Source organism: Syzygium oleosum, unplaced genomic scaffold (assembly GCF_021117445.2).
Source record: "Syzygium oleosum isolate NSW1041296 unplaced genomic scaffold, Sole_v2.1 Sole_v2.11, whole genome shotgun sequence".
Taxonomy (NCBI): domain Eukaryota; kingdom Viridiplantae; phylum Streptophyta; class Magnoliopsida; order Myrtales; family Myrtaceae; genus Syzygium; species Syzygium oleosum.
In genome coordinates this window covers 10,414,757-10,431,901 of record NW_026607495.1, presented here as the reverse complement: position 1 = coordinate 10,431,901, position 17,145 = coordinate 10,414,757, and the positions used below count along the sequence as shown (strand labels likewise).

General features: G+C 44.2%; 1 non-coding gene across 1 annotated transcript; it reads left to right on the top strand.

Moving 5' to 3' along the window:
* The first annotated feature begins 225 nt into the window (after positions 1-225).
* Positions 226-332, top strand: LOC115680581 (small nucleolar RNA R71). The gene has a single exon (XR_004005669.1). It is a non-coding gene; the product is annotated as a small nucleolar RNA R71 (small nucleolar RNA).
* Positions 333-17,145: the final 16,813 nt, after the last annotated feature.

Sequence of the window (17,145 nt, the reverse complement as noted above, 5' to 3'; positions counted from 1 at the left end):
CGTAGCAATTACCGTGAAAGCATCCACCTTATGAACTCCGCTAGCTTTTCACACTGGTATCCTCTTAGTAGGCCACTGATAACTATTGGATGCCATCTCCTCTAATAAGTTGTAGGCTTCTTCTGGTGTTTTATTATTCAGAGTTCCCCCTGCAATTACATCAATCATAGAACGAAGATTGTACTACACCCATTATAAAAAGTTTGTACCTGCGTCCATACGGGTAGTCCATGATGTGGGCATCTCCTAAGAAACTCCTTGAATCTTTCCCATGCTTCATACAATGATTCATTATCCATATGCATAAAATTAGTAATATCGTTACGCATTTTTGCAGATTTTGCAGGTGGAAAGAACTTACCAAGAAATTTTTGGGCCATATCATTCCATGTAGTGATAGATCCTGCAGGAACAGAAGAGAGCCAACTTTTAGCTTTATCTCTAAGAGAGAATGGAAATAATCTCAATCTAATAGCATCATCTAAAACTCCATTAAATTTAATTGTGTCACAGATTTCAAGAAAAGCATCGATGTGAGCGTTTGGATCATCGCTTGGTAGCCCACTAAATTGCACTGGTTGTTGAAGCATCTGAATCAGTGATGGCTTGATCTCAAAGTTGTTTGCTTGAATTGCAGGTCTCCTTATGCTTGATGTGGTGCCCTCAACTGTTGGCACAGCATAATCTTTCAAGAGTCTATGTTGATTTCTACCATCACCAACTCCCTCCATCTTTTTAGTGTGGTTTCTCTGTTCTCTCAGTCGCCTTTTAAATGTACGTTCGATTTCTAGATCAAACTCAGCAAGTTTTCCTTGTTGGCTACGTGTCATACACCAATGTATACTCTGCAAAAAATAAGATAAAAGCTAGATTAAACTTAGAATTATCCGGTATCAATATTAATTGGTATTAAATAAACAATCCCCAGCAACGGTGCCAAAAACTTGTTCGTAAAATTCTGCACGTGTCAACGAACATGTTGAACAAGTAATACAATGATGAGAAGAGTATCGTCCCACATAGATTAATGATAATAAACCAATTAAATATTAAAAATAGACTAATTCTAAAATTTATCTAATAGATCAAAATAGAATTGAGAATAAATAAAAATTGACAATTTTTAAAAACGAAATTTTAGAAAGTAAAGGCAGATAATCAATCAGATAAAATATGTTAGAGCGTCCGATTTTACCATAACCACTAGATATGAATTTCAAATCATTATGCATACAAGAACAATATCAAACATGTGATAGCGGAATTTCCTAGTCTATTTACTATCCTATCTCTATGTATGGCAAACCTACTCAGTTTATCAATTTACTATATTTCTATGTTAATTTAAATAAACATAAGTGCATTAAAATCTGTGAATATTTCCGGTTTACAATGAATCTTTTGGACCACCTTGTCACCGAAAGCTACACAAATAACATGGTATATTTCTATCCACATTTAATTCATGGTTATATATTATAATGAGCAATTACATATTATCACTTCTCAGTCTCAAACATGCACATCAGATCATTCAAGTGGTGACCAATCACTTAAAGGCATTAAGCACAATAATATATAACTCACATGAATAAAATCACTTGCAAAGCATAAAAAGTATGAAATTCATATCATCATGGTTAGGCTACATCGTAGCTCTAACAAAGAAAATTAGAACATAATAGAAGAAGAAACGAAAATATAAATTAAATCAAACATCTTGAATCAAAGAACAAGAATTCTATCACCACGTTTATCTTCTCTTCAAAATACTTGAAAAACTCCTAGAATACTGAAAACGAAAACGATCTAAAAAAAAAACTCGCTATTCCCCCAAGTTATCATATTTATATGATAACATCCGAGACTTCTCTCATAAAGCAATTGCTTCTTTTTCGCATAAAATTAGGGAATAAATTGCAGAATTCCCAATGTGATATCTAGCTTCTAACTCTTCTCTGGGTCGCATATTCCTTTCCTTCTTTTTGCCATATTTTCCTTATTTTCTCAGCAAAAGAACACTACAAGTGCTATAACTTGTGTACGGCGCTCACTTTGGTGCCATAAAGTTTTTTTTGGATCACTTTAGTGCTAAAATTTTTGAAAAACGATCACTTAAGTGCTAAAATTTTTGAAAAACGATCACTTAAGTGCCAACTCCGGTGCCGTACACAATTTTTCGCCGGAAATCCGACGTGGCATTTTTTTTATTAATTTCTGAAGCTGACGTGGCTCGCCGGAGATTGGCACTTAAGTGATCGTTTTTCAAAAATTTTAGCACTTTGGTGCCATAAGTTTTTTTTGGATCACTTTAGTGCTAAAATTTTTGAAAAACGATCATTTAAGTGCTAAAATTTTTGAAAAACGATCACTTAAGTGCCAACTCCGGTGCCGTACACAATTTTTCGCCGGAAATCCGACGTGGCATTTTTTTTATTAATTTCTGAAGCTGACGTGGCTCGCCGGAGATTGGCACTTAAGTGATCGTTTTTCAAAAATTTTAGCACTTAAATGATCGTTTTTAAAAAAATTTAGCACTTAAGTGATCGTTTTTCAAAAATTTTAGCACTGAAGTGATCCAAAAAAAACTTATGATACTTAAGTGATTGTTTTTCCTCCGACTTGGCACCAAAGTGATCCGAAAAAAAGTTATGGTACCAAAGTGATCTCCGTACACAAGTTATGGCACTTATAGTGTCCTTTTGCCTTATTTTCTCCATATCTCAATATTCTGCATAAACAAGGAAAAATGAAGTAAATAAAAGGAAATCTAAATATATTTTAACAAATATTGCATTATTTATTGCCTAGCGTAGATAAAATATCGCTATTTTTATAGAGTTATCAATATGAAGCATCTCGTGGACTTGACAGAAATGAAAACTGGATCTGATCTCACTTTGTTCACTGTCTCATACATTCCTTTGCCATAGATTATAGAAATCGTGCGATTATGAGTGCATATAATCAAGGCACATTGTGCGCTGTACCAGCCTATGATATCACTCGGCATGTCAGGTTTGAGAATATGGAAAGATGCTGAAAGGAACTTCCGAGACCACTAGGAGGCCAACATTGTGATCGTGCTCATTGGAAACAAGGCGAACCTGCATCGTCTCCCAGCGGTTTCGACTAGAGATGCACTTTCTTATTTATGGACTGCGATGCTTTAGAGGCATGAGTGCCTTCGTGAAAGTGTTGACTCAGATCTGTCATGTGGTCAGCAAGAAGGCTCTCAACCTAGGCGATGACCCTGCAGCTTTCCTGAAGAGACGGACAATAAACATTAGGGACAGGCCAATTGTTGGTCTTCATGGGAAATCATAGTTGTGGTGCAAAAGATACAAAAGTTATTTCCTCTTCATGGCATTGTGCTCAAATAGGAACCAAGATATTAAAGTCAGACCTCGTAAAACCATCACGTAATTAGACAAGCCAATAGCATGTTTATGTTTGCTAGATGTTTCTCGAACAAGAATGACACTCGAGGGTACATTAAGCACCCCGTTATTGTTCCTTGAAGAATCGAGTCTGTAGACTTCAATGGATGAGAACAGGTCATAGGATGGAGAAAGATTTTGTTTCATTTAGGGTCGACAAGTAGTTTGTACAAGAATCATTTTCTGGTTTTGCTGTTTTAACACAATCAACATAAACAATTAACTACTTGCCTTAACCAAAAAAAAAACATAAACAATTAACAGAAATCCTTAGCAAAAACACAGTGAATAAGTAACAGGATTAAGCGTAACATAGTTGAAATGAATAGACCCCATGGAAATTGGGTTTTGTAATCAAGTCGTTCCCCGGCCAATAGACCTAAGAATTGTATTGGCCTCTTGCATTCTCTCCTACTTTTTCCATCTTCTCCATCTTGTTTCAGCTGCAAACTGTAATGTTGTGGGCCAAAATATTGAATAGATAGCTCAAAGCCCAATTAACTTGTAAGATCTCAACCCATGACCTTTCCAAGCCTTAGACCATGTAATCCCCTCTCTTTTCTCCTTCATTAGAGGCACGGGAAACGTAAAAGGGGAAAGAAACATAGACGGTGACACTAACAAGAAGGAAAAGAGAGGAGAGAGAAGCTTGCGCCTACACACCATGAGAACCTCGCCAAGCCAAATTAGCTTCACAGAGCCCAGTAAGTAATCGAACTCGTTGTTCATCTAATCGGAGTAATTTTTGAAATTAGGCCATAAATTTGAAGTTATGTGAATTTTGAACTACGAGGCTCAATTGAGGAGTTATTAAGATGTGGACTTATATAGAAATGATAGTTTAAGGCATTGTGAAGCTATAGGGTTTGGCGAAAATTGATTCCAAAGTACAGTTTGACTGGAATGAATTTTTGAAGTTTTGCATGCAATATATGTGTAATGGACAAAGATGAACGTTCGCTATAAATGAGTTTCTTCGTTAGCATGTAGAAGTCGTTTTATCGATGATTAAGCGTAGTTTAATCGAGTCGTTAGTTAGAGTAGTGTATTACTCTGATTTTGATATAGTCTTTTGATTAATTGATAGAAATATGAGTTTGTTGGTTCAAGAAACCTTCGTTGGTTGGTTTTCAACTTTCCTAGGTAAGCAGCGTTATCTCTTCTACGAGTTTGTAAAATCATGAAGCGATATGGATTAGATATATTATCACTTATGAAATGGCATTTTTATTGCATAATCAAGCATTTACGATCATTTTGTCTATTTAAAATGGAAAAGTATATGTTAATTATAGTTTAAATTGATTACCTATGAATGGATTGCGAAACCTTGTTACGAAAGAATTACAAAATGTTCTTGACTTTGAATATGGTTTACAAAAAGTTCTATGTTTGATGAACTAAATCGTGAAAAGAAATATGATTTGGTTAGTAAAGCTGAGTTTGGAAATGGATTTTGGATTTGATTGTGGGTTATTAGAGAATGTTGTTAGTGGATTATGCTCATGTTGCTATGATTAGAACCCATTGAGGGGTAAGTATGTATATTATTATCAAGATGTCCTTCTATAGGTGGAGACCTAGCCAGAGGATAAACTTGGTCACCTTTGTCACGGGCATTTGGCATGAGTATAATTGAGCATTAGATTAGTCGATGAAATGAACCATTGACGTTTGATTTGATAGAGATTGATCAATGTGATGAACCATTGATGATTGATTTGTTATTGATGATTGATCTGAAATGCAAAAGTTTTATTGAAAAGGTATGGTCCACTTTTGATAGTTTACGTATATCGTATAGTGGATATGGAATTGATGAGCTATGATATCATTTTCTAAAGATGCATAGTGAATGTTCGATCTGCTTAGAATATATGTACTTCTCACTAGGTTATGATTGTTCATACATTCTTTCCAAGTCATTTTCAGGTTCAGCTAGTGACAAGTAGGACAAGCGATATCGACGGGGAATTTTGATAGTTGAATCTTAGTTATGAGTTAAGATAGATAGATATACCACTGAAATGGTATTTCTTGACATTTAGTTTGTTAGTTTGGGAAAGTATATATTCTTATGATGGATTTTGGAGCTCTGATCCTGTAACTAGATTACTGTTTATTAGATATATAGATGGAGATATATATTTGATTTCGGGTTATTGTTGATTATGTTTGAAGTTGATCCTTTTGGTAGGAGGATGGTGATGTCATTGCCTCTGTTCTTGTAGAGTTGGGAGTGTGACACCAACTAAGTCGTCCAAATGTCGCTCTGCCTTATCATTTACCTCCCTCGCATACTCTGCTAGGGAAGCACCTTTAAACCTGATTCCAACCTAGTTCATCCACCGTGACTGTGTTTGGTCGTCCGGACATTGTTGTTGTATAGGATAATGTCGGATAGGATAAGGATATGGTAGGATTTTAAATATCCCATCCAATATTTGTTGATGTCCAGATATAACATGGATTCAAATAAATATTATCCAAATGAATGTTTGATTTACAGGATTAAAATTAAAAATAAACTATGGAAGTCGTGAAAACTATTCGTTCTTCCACAATAAAACGACCTATAAATTGAAGGTTAGAACAGCCTATACGTAATTGAAGGAGAAAATAGTTATTGGGCTTTGCAGAATTTTTCTCACTTCTAACCCTCCCTCCTCTCAAGATTTGCTGTGAACCTGATAAATTGAAGGTTAGAACAGCCTATACGTAATTAATTGAGCCCAATTAAACGACCAAGCAAGAGCTAACAATAGTGTAAGGATTGAAAATCGCCTAAAAGCCATGTGATTTGCAAATACCGTAGGATTACTACCGATGTCCTTTCATTACAATGCCATGTTTACTTCCGTCCATTCCGTGTTTACTTCCGTCCATTAAGATGACATATCTTTAAAGATGTTTAACGTCCTAGAGGGAGAATGGGAATTGGGGGCACAGTTATTCGAATTGTAATCCCCATATCGTTAAATGAGAGTTTTCGTCCTTTTACATTAATTGGTTGTGTTAGCTTGCGCAGACCAACCCGACCTGATTGCCAATAGATTGTTGTTGAGTTATGTCATAGATCAGTATGACCAGAACACACAAACCAAGTGACATTCTGAATTTCGGCCCATTTTCTGGATTTATAAAACGTGTATTTCGTCAGTGCGCTTATAATAAAATCTCGCCCAGAACTGATCACTCTTGGGTTATTATTTTCAAATTAGAGATTTCGCTAGAATCGCACTCGATCGAATTTGACCGTTATTTAGAGCCTAAACTTTGGTGTCGAATTTCTCGGAGTTTTAGGACGAATTTAATTGGATGGTGTCGATGTTATTATGGCCAGCCTCGATATTACCCGGGATATGTGAAAAGTGAATTTTTGACCGGGTGCGGATTTGGATTAGTAGACCTTTCTCGTAGTATGTTTTAGCTATTTTCTTTTGGCCCTTTTTTCCTATATTATTAATTAGGATTTTCGTGGGCCGTTGGATCGTTTTTGGGCTTGAACGAGGACCGTTGGATCGCGATCATTACGTTGACTTTTGTCCTCTCTCTCTCTCTCTCTCCTCTCTCTGCCGCGTCCTCTCCCCCCCTCTCACGCTCACGTCCTCTCCCTCCGCACGGCTGTCCCCTCTTCTCTCACTCTTCCTTTCTCTTTTCTTTTCTTCTTCTTCTTCTTGGGGCCGACTGCTCCCGCTTGCTCCGCCCGGACCAGTCACCAATGTCGTGCGTCCGCCGGGGCCCAGCTCATCTGTCCTGCACCGCCGCGCATCGTCCACCCCGGCTTGCCCGTCGCCGCCCCCGACCGCCGTCGTCACCCCTGCCGCACCACCGCCACCCCGATGGCTTCACACTTCCCCCTCCCTCTGTTTTGCCTCACCGAGCTCCCACCTCCGCGCTCTTGCGTCCAGCCTGATGTCCGACCGCCCTTAATCGTCGTTGTCATCATCCGTCCAGCCGCTCCCTTCCCCCCTGGCCGACTGCTTCTCGTACGAGCAGCAGCCCGCCGCCGCGGCCTAGCAGCGGCCTAACACCGCCCAGTCGCCGCGCCGGCCGCCGCTGCTCCCACCTCCACTAGCCCAACTCCCCTTAGCCACCGTCTCCGCCGCCCAGCTCGCCGTCGCCGTCGTCGCCGGCTCGCCCAGCGGCTCGCCAGCGAGCTCCCCACTCAGCTCGCTTGCCGGCCAGCTTCGCTCGCCCGGCCCCGGCCGCAGCGCCGCCTACTCTCCGGCCGCGTCTCTGTTTGCCCAGCCCACCCAGCCGAGGCGCGCCCTGGTCGTGGCCGAAGGCCTCGCTCACTGGCCGGCTCGCTCGGCGGTGGCCCGTCTGCGCCGTGTCGGCCGTGGCCCGTCGTGCCCGCCGCCGTGCCCGTCGCCGAGCACGTCGCCCATCCAGCCGGCCCGTCGCCCAGGCACGTCACCCGTCCAGCTCGCCCGTGCGCCCTAGGCACGCCACTCGGCAACCGCGCCCGTGCGCCGGGCGCACCGTTCGGCCACCGTGCCCGTGTTAGCCGGTCAGCGCTCCCGTTTGGCCCACGCCCAGCACTGTTCACCCGGGCCATTTTAGGCCCGTGCCGATTTTTCCTAGGCCAAAACCTAGTAAGTGACTTCCTAAACCCTACTTAGTATAATGGTATTTTTAGACTTGTTTAGGGTGTGATTAGTACCGGTTTAGTGGTTAAACTTGGGTTAGGGCCAATTTATAAATGTGGTTAATTGGTGGATTGAAATGTGGTGATTATGTGGCATGTTTAGTGGCTAATTTATGTGGGTGCGATAATCGAATTGTCGTGTCGTTTGTGGATGAAATTGATGTTTGAATGTGGCCGACTTGAGTGTCGGATTGGTGGGCTTGTGTGGTGAACTCGTGATTGGAATTTGATTAGTATGACGTGTGAGAATGACAAATTGAATTGTGTGGCACGTGTACCTGTAAGTTAACGGACTTGAGACGTGTTGACGGTGATCCGTAGAATGAAAGTTGATGGACTTGAGACGTGTTGATGGTGGTCCATAGAATGAAAGTTGACGAACTTGAGACGTGTTGACGGTGGTTCGTGAAAGGAAAGTTTGACCTGGGACGTGTTGACGGCGGTCATTGGAAATTGATTGAATTATGTGGCTTGTGTGCCTGTGAGAACGAACTTGAGACGTGTTGACGATGGTCTGTGAAAGGAAAGTTAGACCTGAGGCGTGTTTACGCGGGTCATGGGAACGAAAGAAATGTCCTGAGGCGTGGTTACGCGGGACTAAGCCCGAATTGATCGGAGGGCTGAGCCTGAGGCGTGTTTACGCAGGCTATGAGAAAGGACTTGAGGCGTGTTTACGCGGGTCGTGAGAATGGACATGAGGCGTGTTTACGCGGGCTCTGAGAAAGGACATGAGGCGTGTTTACGCGGGTCGTGAGAATGGACATGAGGCGTGTTTACGCGGGCTCTGAGAAAGGATATGAGGCGTGTTTACGCGGGTTGTGAGAAAGTTGGTTGGACACGTGTGCGTAATGTGACTAGTTGGATTGGCTAAATGCACGTGTGGGTGTTTGGTTGGATTGGTTGAATGCAAGTGTGTATGGCGCTCGAGTGATTGTGATATGGTTATGAGCTATTATTGCATTATCATGTTTGCACTAATATACAGGGTTAGCACGTAGTTCGAGACGAGGTAAGTATGTTGTGTGGAATTGATTGTGTTGGCTGGTGGATTGCATGTTAGACTCGTCTGGGTACGTTTTGGCCTAGGTGGGGTATAGGTTGTCTACTTATTGAGATTTATCTCATCCCCCGTTGTTAAACATTTTCAGAACTGGAGTGACGGATAATCGTCATGTGTTGATCGTAGACCGGGAGTGACTTTGGGCATTTGATGTTTCATTCCACCTTTTTGGTTGCCCCCGTTTTGTATAGTGAAGTAGGTTACCCAACCTTTACCCCCCCCTTTTTGATGAACGTGGTTCTACTGTTTGTATCTGCCAAGTATTTTTATAAAATGCGTATATTGATTTTATGCTAGTTCTATCCCTTGGTCATGGTTAATTGTCTGGGTTATTTATGTTTCGCTTCCGCTTGCGTATTTCGTTTGGGTCGGCGACGCATCCTGAGACGTCGCGTTCAATACGACCGCAGTAGAGGTGTTGCGAGCCCGTCGGGGTTCGAGGCGTGACATCCCCGTTGATTTGGTATCAGAGCAAGGTCAGCTTAATCCAAATTGGTCGAAGCTTGGAGTGATAAGGAGCGATGACTTTGAGGTAGTCAGTTAAGGAGACTTGTGTGCCATGCGTACCCCAGACTGGTTGATTGTGATTGCTGAGTGACGTATGCAATAACATGTGAAATGCAGGTGTGTCAGGACTTGAGGTAAGTGCACGAACCCTGTTGGTTGTGATTGAGTGACGTTATGATTGGCTGCCTGCTTAGTGAATTGTTGTGCGATAACCTGCCTAGGGCTTTAGATTGGTATAGTTGGCCTAGGTCTTTAATTCCCGACGGGAATTATAGCAGGTAGGTGAGTGGTGTGAACTCTGTGAGTATGAGTAGCCGAGGTCGAGGTCGTGTAGGTCCGCAAGTTGGAGTTGTAGAGGATCCCAGAGTGGATGGAATTCTGAGGGCACTCGAGGAAGTTGGAATTTTAATGGGAATGATGGGAATCAAGGTCAAGGGCAAGTTAATGCAGTCAGACAGATGCAACAACTGGTTGAGCAATTTTTTTTGAAATTGAAACCTTTGAAGTTCGATGGGAAGAATGAACCTAAGGCTGCATCACTTTGGATAAAAGAGTTGGAAAATGGCTTTAAGGTATTGGGGTGCCTTAGTCGAGGCTTTCAATGGGAAGTGCTTTTCGAAAGATGCGCGAGAACAGAAAATGACAGAGTTTCTTCGGCTTCGCTAAAATCGGATGTCAGTCGATCAGCACGAGGTCGAGTTTGTAAGGTTGTCTAAGTACGCACCAAGGATGGTCAAGGACCATGTAGATAGGACAAGGAGGTTCCGAGATGGATTGAAACCAGAACTCCGCAGTCAGTTAGTACTCTTGAGTCTTAAGGATTACAATGAGCTATATGAGAGGGCTCAACGGTTGAAATGGATATGAGTGAAAGGGCTGCCACTTCTGGATCGCGGTACGCGCCGGCTAAGGACAATAGGAACTTTGGAAAGAGGCCTATGGCAGAGAATAGGAGACTTGTCCCTCTAGTAAATAAGAACTTCGGAAAGTCGAACCACTGCTCCAACTCTGCATGTCGGTCTTGTGGAAGGAGGCATGGGAATGGCCCTTGCCTAGGTGGACTTGGAGCATGTTGTGGATGTGGACAGCAAGGTCACCAAGTGAGAAATTGCTGAACCGACAAGTTAGACTACTGATGCAATCGCAGCGACCGCAGGTAGGACATTAAGCGAGAGCTGCCCCACAGATTAATCAGAATCGGCTAAGGACGTAAGGAAAAGTGTATGTTGTGGCTGAGAAAGAAGTGAAGGATGTGCCTTGAAAGTCTAGATGCGTTATGAGATGGTATTGGGTGCAATAGGAGATGATTTTGAAGTTATCGCTTGAGTGGTCATGTAAGACTTATAATCAATTTTATGGTGAATAGGCGCGATCGGTTTAAGGATTTATGGATTACTGATGATATTCTTGGACGGGTTTGGAAGGATGAGTGTTGCTTGAAAATTTCAGATTTTGTAAAGAACCGATGTGATTTGTTTTGGGAGACTGTTGGATTGAAATTGGATGGATTGAGCTTTATCATTGAGGTATAGAAAGATAATTATTTTGTGGCTGACTCGTTGGTTAAGGAGCCAAGGCTAGAGGACATAGCTGATGTGTGTAATCTTCCCGATGTCTTTCCTCAGGAATTGCCGGGATTACCACCTGATAGAGAAGTGGAGTTTGTGATTGAGTTAGTCATAGAGACAGAACCAATCTCGAAAGCGCCCTATAGGATGTCGTTGTCAGAATAGAAGGAATTAAAGGTTCAAATATAAGAGTTATTGGATAAAGGTTTCATTCGTCCGGGTGCGTCTCCATGGGAGCGCCAGTATTATTCGTGAGGAAGAAGGATGGGTCGTTGAGGTTGTGCATTGATTACATACAGCTGAATCTGGTGACCATTAAGAATAAGTACCCGTTGCCAAGGATAGATGACCTATTTGATCAGTACAGGGGGCGTTGATATTTTCAAAGATCGACTTGAGGACTGGCTATCACCAATTGAGGATTAAGAAAGAGGATGTGCCGGAGAAGGCATTCAGGACAAGAAATGGGCACTATGAGTACGGTGATGCCGTTTGGATTCACTAACGCCCCTGCTGCCTTTATGGATTTAATGAATCGAGTGTTCAAGGAATTTCTAAATCAGTTTGTGATCGTATTCATAGACGATATTCTGGTGTATTCGAAGAGTTCCGTCGAGCATGAGGTACATTTGGAAAAAGGTTCTACGGACCTTGAGGGAACATGCACTCTACGCTAAGTTCAGTAAGTGCGAGTTTTGGCTTCGTCGAGTGGCATTTTTTTGGGACAGGTGATATCCGGGGAAGGAATTGCGGTGGACCCGACAAAGATTAAAGCAGTTACGAATTGGCCGAGGCCGACAACGGTAACTGAGGTTCGGAGTTTCTTGGGTTTAATGGGTTATTACCAACGTTTCGTGGAAAGGTTTTCGGCATTGGCAATGCCGCTGACGCGGTTACTAAAGAAGGAAACGAGGTATGAATGGACGGATAAGTGCGAAAGGAGTTTTCAGGAGTTAAAGCAGAGGTTGACGACCGCGCCAGTATTGACAATCCCGTCAGGACCGGGAGGTTATGAGATCTACAGTGACTCATCGCTAAGAGGACTGGGATGCGTGCTAATGCAACATGGAAAAGTGGTGGCATACGCATCGCGACAACTGAGACCGCATGAGCAGAATTATCCGACGCATGACTTGGAGTTGGCCGTGATTATTTTCGCTCTTAAGATTTGGAGACACTACCTGTGTAGAGAGAAATTTCAGATTTACACAGACCATCAAAGTTTAAGGTACTTGTTCTCCCAAAAGGAATTGAACATGAGACAGCGTCGTTGGATGGAACTCCTTAAGAACTATGATTGCGACATTCTATATCATCTCGGAAAGGCCAATAAGGCAGCGGATGCACTAAGTCGGAAATTAAGCATTGCGCATATAATGGTCAAGGAATGGACCCTATTAGAAGGAGTTCGGGATTCAGAATTTAAGTTTGAAGTGAGTCATGTCTCAAGTCTGCTTGCCGCATTGAAGATTGAACCGGAAATCCAGACTAAGATAAAGGCTTTACAATTGACGAACCTGGAGATTCAGAAGTTTCTGGAATTAGATGTCATTAAAAAGAAACCGGACTTTCAGGTATTCGAGGATGGGATTCTGAAGTTCCATGGACGGTTGTGTGTGCCCGATGATGTAGAGCTTAAAGAGGAAATTTTGTCAGAAGCTCACCGTATCAATTACAGTATTCACCCGGGTAGTGCAAAGATGTATCAGAACTTGCAACAACATTATTGGTAGAACGGCATGAAAGTGGATGTAGCCAAGCACGTGGCCAAGTGTTTAATATGTCAACAAGTGAAGGCACAACATTGCAAGCTAGGCGGAATGTCCCAGCCATTCGAAATTCCTGAGTGGAAATGAGAACACATTACAATGGACTTTGTTATGGGATTACCGAGGAGTCAGAGGAGTCATGATTCGATTTGGGTGGTAGTTGATCGATTGACAAAGTCAGCACATTTTCTGCCGGTGCGAAAGGACTTCGCCTTAGAAAGGTATGCAGAGATGTACATGTGACAGATAGTTCGTCTACACGAAGTGCCGGTGACGATTACTTCAGACCGTGATCCTAAATTTACTGCCGCTTTTTTGGAAAAGTCTTCAAACGACATTAGGAATGAAGTTACAGTTAAGCACGGCCTATCATCCGCAAACGGATGGCCAGTCTGAGAGGACGATTCAAACTTTAGAAGAAATGCTACGAGCATGTGTGTTGGATTTTAAGGGCAGTTGGGAAGAACAGTTACATTTGGTTGAATTTGCATATAACAATAACTATCAGCAGAGTATCACAATGGCACCGTTTGAAGCGCTGTATGGCAGAGCTTGTAGGACGTCAGTGTGTTGGGATGAAGTTGGTGAAAGGAGCATCACAAGTCCAGAGTTAGTTCAACAGTCAGTTGAGGCAGTCAAGGTAATTCGGGATAGACTTAAGACTGCTCAGAGTCGCCAAAAGAATTATGCAAACCGGAGACGTAGGCCTTTGGAATTCCAAGTGGGGGACCATGTTTTCCTCAAGGTATCGCCGATGAGAGGATTGTCACGGTTTGGCAAGAAAGGAAAGTTGAGCCCAAGATACGTGAGTCCGTTCGAAGTATTAGAGAGAATCGGTACTTTGGCATATCATCTCGCATTGCCGCCAAATTTGTCACAAGTTCACAACATGTTACACGTGTCGATGTTAAGGAAGTATGAACTAGACCCGACCCACGTGCTGTATTATGAGGAAATACACGTGGACAACAGAGTGTCGTACGTCGAAGGGCCAGTAAGGATCGGAGACAGAATGGAGAGAGTGCTGCGGAACAAGACAATTCCGATGGTAAAAGTAATTTGGGAGCACCATGGAACCGAAGGTGCGACGTGGGAAAGCGAAGAGTTGATGCGACACCAATACCCCCATTAGTTTGAATAGTTGGGTTGGATTGTAAATTTCGAGGATGAAATTTTTGTAAGGGGAGAAGAGTTGTGACATTCAGAATTTCGGCCCATTTTTTAGATTTATAAAACATGTATTTCGTCAGTGCGCTTATAATAAAATCTCGCTCGGAACTGATCACTCTTGGGTTATCATTTTTAAATTAGAGATTTTGCTAGAATCGCACTCGATCGAATTTGACCGTTATTTAGAGCCCAAACTTTGGTGTCGAATTTCTCGGAGTTCTAGGACGAATTTAATTGGACGGTGTCGATATTATTATGGCCAGCCTCGATATTGCACGGGATATGTGAAAAGTGGATTTTTGACCGGGTGCGGATTTGGACTAGTAGACCTCCCTCGTAGTGTATTTTAGCTATTTTCTTTTGGCCCTTTTTCCTATATTATTATTAGGATTTTCGTGGGCCGTTGGATCTTTTTTGGGCTTGAACAAGGACCGTTGGATCACGATCATTATGTTGACTTTTGTCCTCTCTCTCTCTCTCCTCTCACTGCTGCGTCCCCTCCCCCCCCCCTCTCACGCTCACGCCCTCTCCCTCTGCATGGCTGTCCCCTCTTCTCTCTCTCTTCCTTTTTCTTTTCTTTTCTTCTTCTTCTTCTTCTTGGGGCCGATTGCTCCTGCTTGCTCCGCCCGGACCACTCACCACCGCTGTGCGTCCGCCGGGGCCCAACTCATCCATCCTGCACCGCCGCGCGTCGTCCACCCCGGCTCGCCCGTCGCCGCCCCCGACCGCCGTTGTCACCCCTGCCGCACCACCGCCACCCCGACGGCCGCACACTTCCCCCTCCCTCTATTTTACCTCACCGAGCTCCCACCTCCGCGCTCGTTCGTCCGACCTGACGTCCGGCCGCCCTTCGCCGTCGTTGTCGTCGTCCGTCCAGCCGCTTCCTTCCCCCCTGGCCCACTGCTTCTCGTGCGAGCAGCAGCTCGCCGCCACGCCTGCCGCGGCCTAGCACCGCCCAGTCGCCGCGCCGGCCACCGCTGCTCCCACCTCCACCAGCCCAACTCCCCTCAGCCACCGTCTCTGCCGCCCAGCTCGCCGTCGCCGTCGTCGCCGGCTCGCCTAGCAGCTCGCCGGCGAGCTCCCCGCCCGAGCTCGGCCGGCTCGGCCGCACGCTACCGCTCTCCGGCCGCGTCCCCGTTCGCCCACCCACCCACCAGCCGCTGCCCGGTCGTGGCCGAAGGCTCGCTCACCTAGCCGCTCGCCCGGCCGTGGCCCGTCGGCCGTGCCAGCCGTGGCCCATCGTGCCCGCCGTTGTGCCGTCGCCCGGGCATGTCGCCCATCCAGCCGGCCCGTCGCCCGTGCATCGTCGCCCGTCCAGCTCGCCTGTGCGCCCTAGGCGAGCCGCTCGGCCACCGCGCCAGTGCGCCAGGCGCACCGTTCGGCCACCGTGCCTGTGTTGGCCGGTCAGCGCGCCCGTTTGGCCCGCTCCCAGCACTGTTCACCCGGGCCATTTTAGGCCAGTGCCGATTTTTCCCGGGCCAAAACCTAGTAAGTGACTTCCTAAACCCTACTTAGTATAATGGGTATTTTTAGACTTGTTTAGGGTGTGATTAGTACCGATTTAGTGGTTAAACTTGGGTTAAGGCCAATTTATAAATGTGGTTAATTGGTGGATTGAATTGTGGTGATTATGTGGCATGTTTAGTGGCTAATTTATGTGAGTGCGATAATTGAATTGTCGTGGCGTTTGTGGATGAAATTGATGTTTGAATGTGGCCGATTTGAGTGTCGGATTGGTGGGCTTGTGTGGTGAACTCGTGATTAGAATTTGATTAGTATGACGTGTGAGAATGACAAATTGAATTGTGTGGCACGTGTACCTGTAAGTTAACGAACTTGAGACGTGTTGACGGTGGTCCGTAGAATGAAATTTGATGGACTTGAGACGTGTTGACGGTGGTCCGTAGAATGAAAGTTGACGGACTTGAGACGTGTTGACGGTGGTCCGTGAAAGGAAAGTTTGACCTGGGACATGTTAACGGCGGTCATTGGAAATTGATTGAATTATGTGGCTTGTGTGCCTGTGAGAACGGACTTGAGACGTGTTGACGGTGGTCCGTGAAAAGAAAGTTAGACCTGAGGCGTGTTTACGCGGGTCATGGGAACGAAAGAAATGTCCTGAGGCGTGGTTACGCGGGACTGAGCCCGGATTGATCGAAGGGCTGAGCCTGAGGCGTGTTTACGCCTGCTGTGAGAAAGAACCTGAGGTGTGTTTACGCAGGTCGTGAGAAAGTTGGTTGGACACGTGTGCGTAATGTGACTAGTTGGATTGGCTGAATGCACGTGCGGGTGTTTGGTTGGATTGGTTGAATGCAAGTGTGTATGGCGCTCGAGTGATTGTGATATGGTTATGAGCTATTATTGCATTGTCATGTTTGGACTAATATACAGGATTGGCACGTAGTTCGAGACGAGGTAAGTATGTTGTGTGGAATTGATTGTGTTGGCTGGTGGATTGCATGTTAGACTCGTCTGGGTACGCATTGGCCTAGGTGGGGTATAGGTTGTCTACTTATTGAGATTTATCTCATCCCCCGTTGTTAAACATTTTCAGGACTGGAGTGACGGATAGTCGTCATGTGTTGATCGGAGACCGGGAGTGACTTTGGGCATTTGATGTTTCATTCCACCTTTTTGGTTGCCCCCGTTTTGTATAGTGAAGTAGGTTACCCAACCTTTTTTATAAAATGTGTATATTGATTTTATGCTAGTGCTATCCCTTGGTCATGGTTAATTGTCTGGGTTATTTATATTTCGCTTCCGCTTGCGTATTTCGTTTGGGTAGGCGACGCGTCTTGGGACGTCGCGTTCAATACGACCGCAGTAGGGGTGTCGCGAGCCCATCGGGATTTGGGGTTTGACAAACCAACCCGACCCAATCGTGAAGTCTCCAAGAAGCGGGCTAAAACTTGAATTCGAGACCCAAACATTGGATTATTCACACCAACCGGTATGAGAAATCTTTAGTGTTACGCACAAA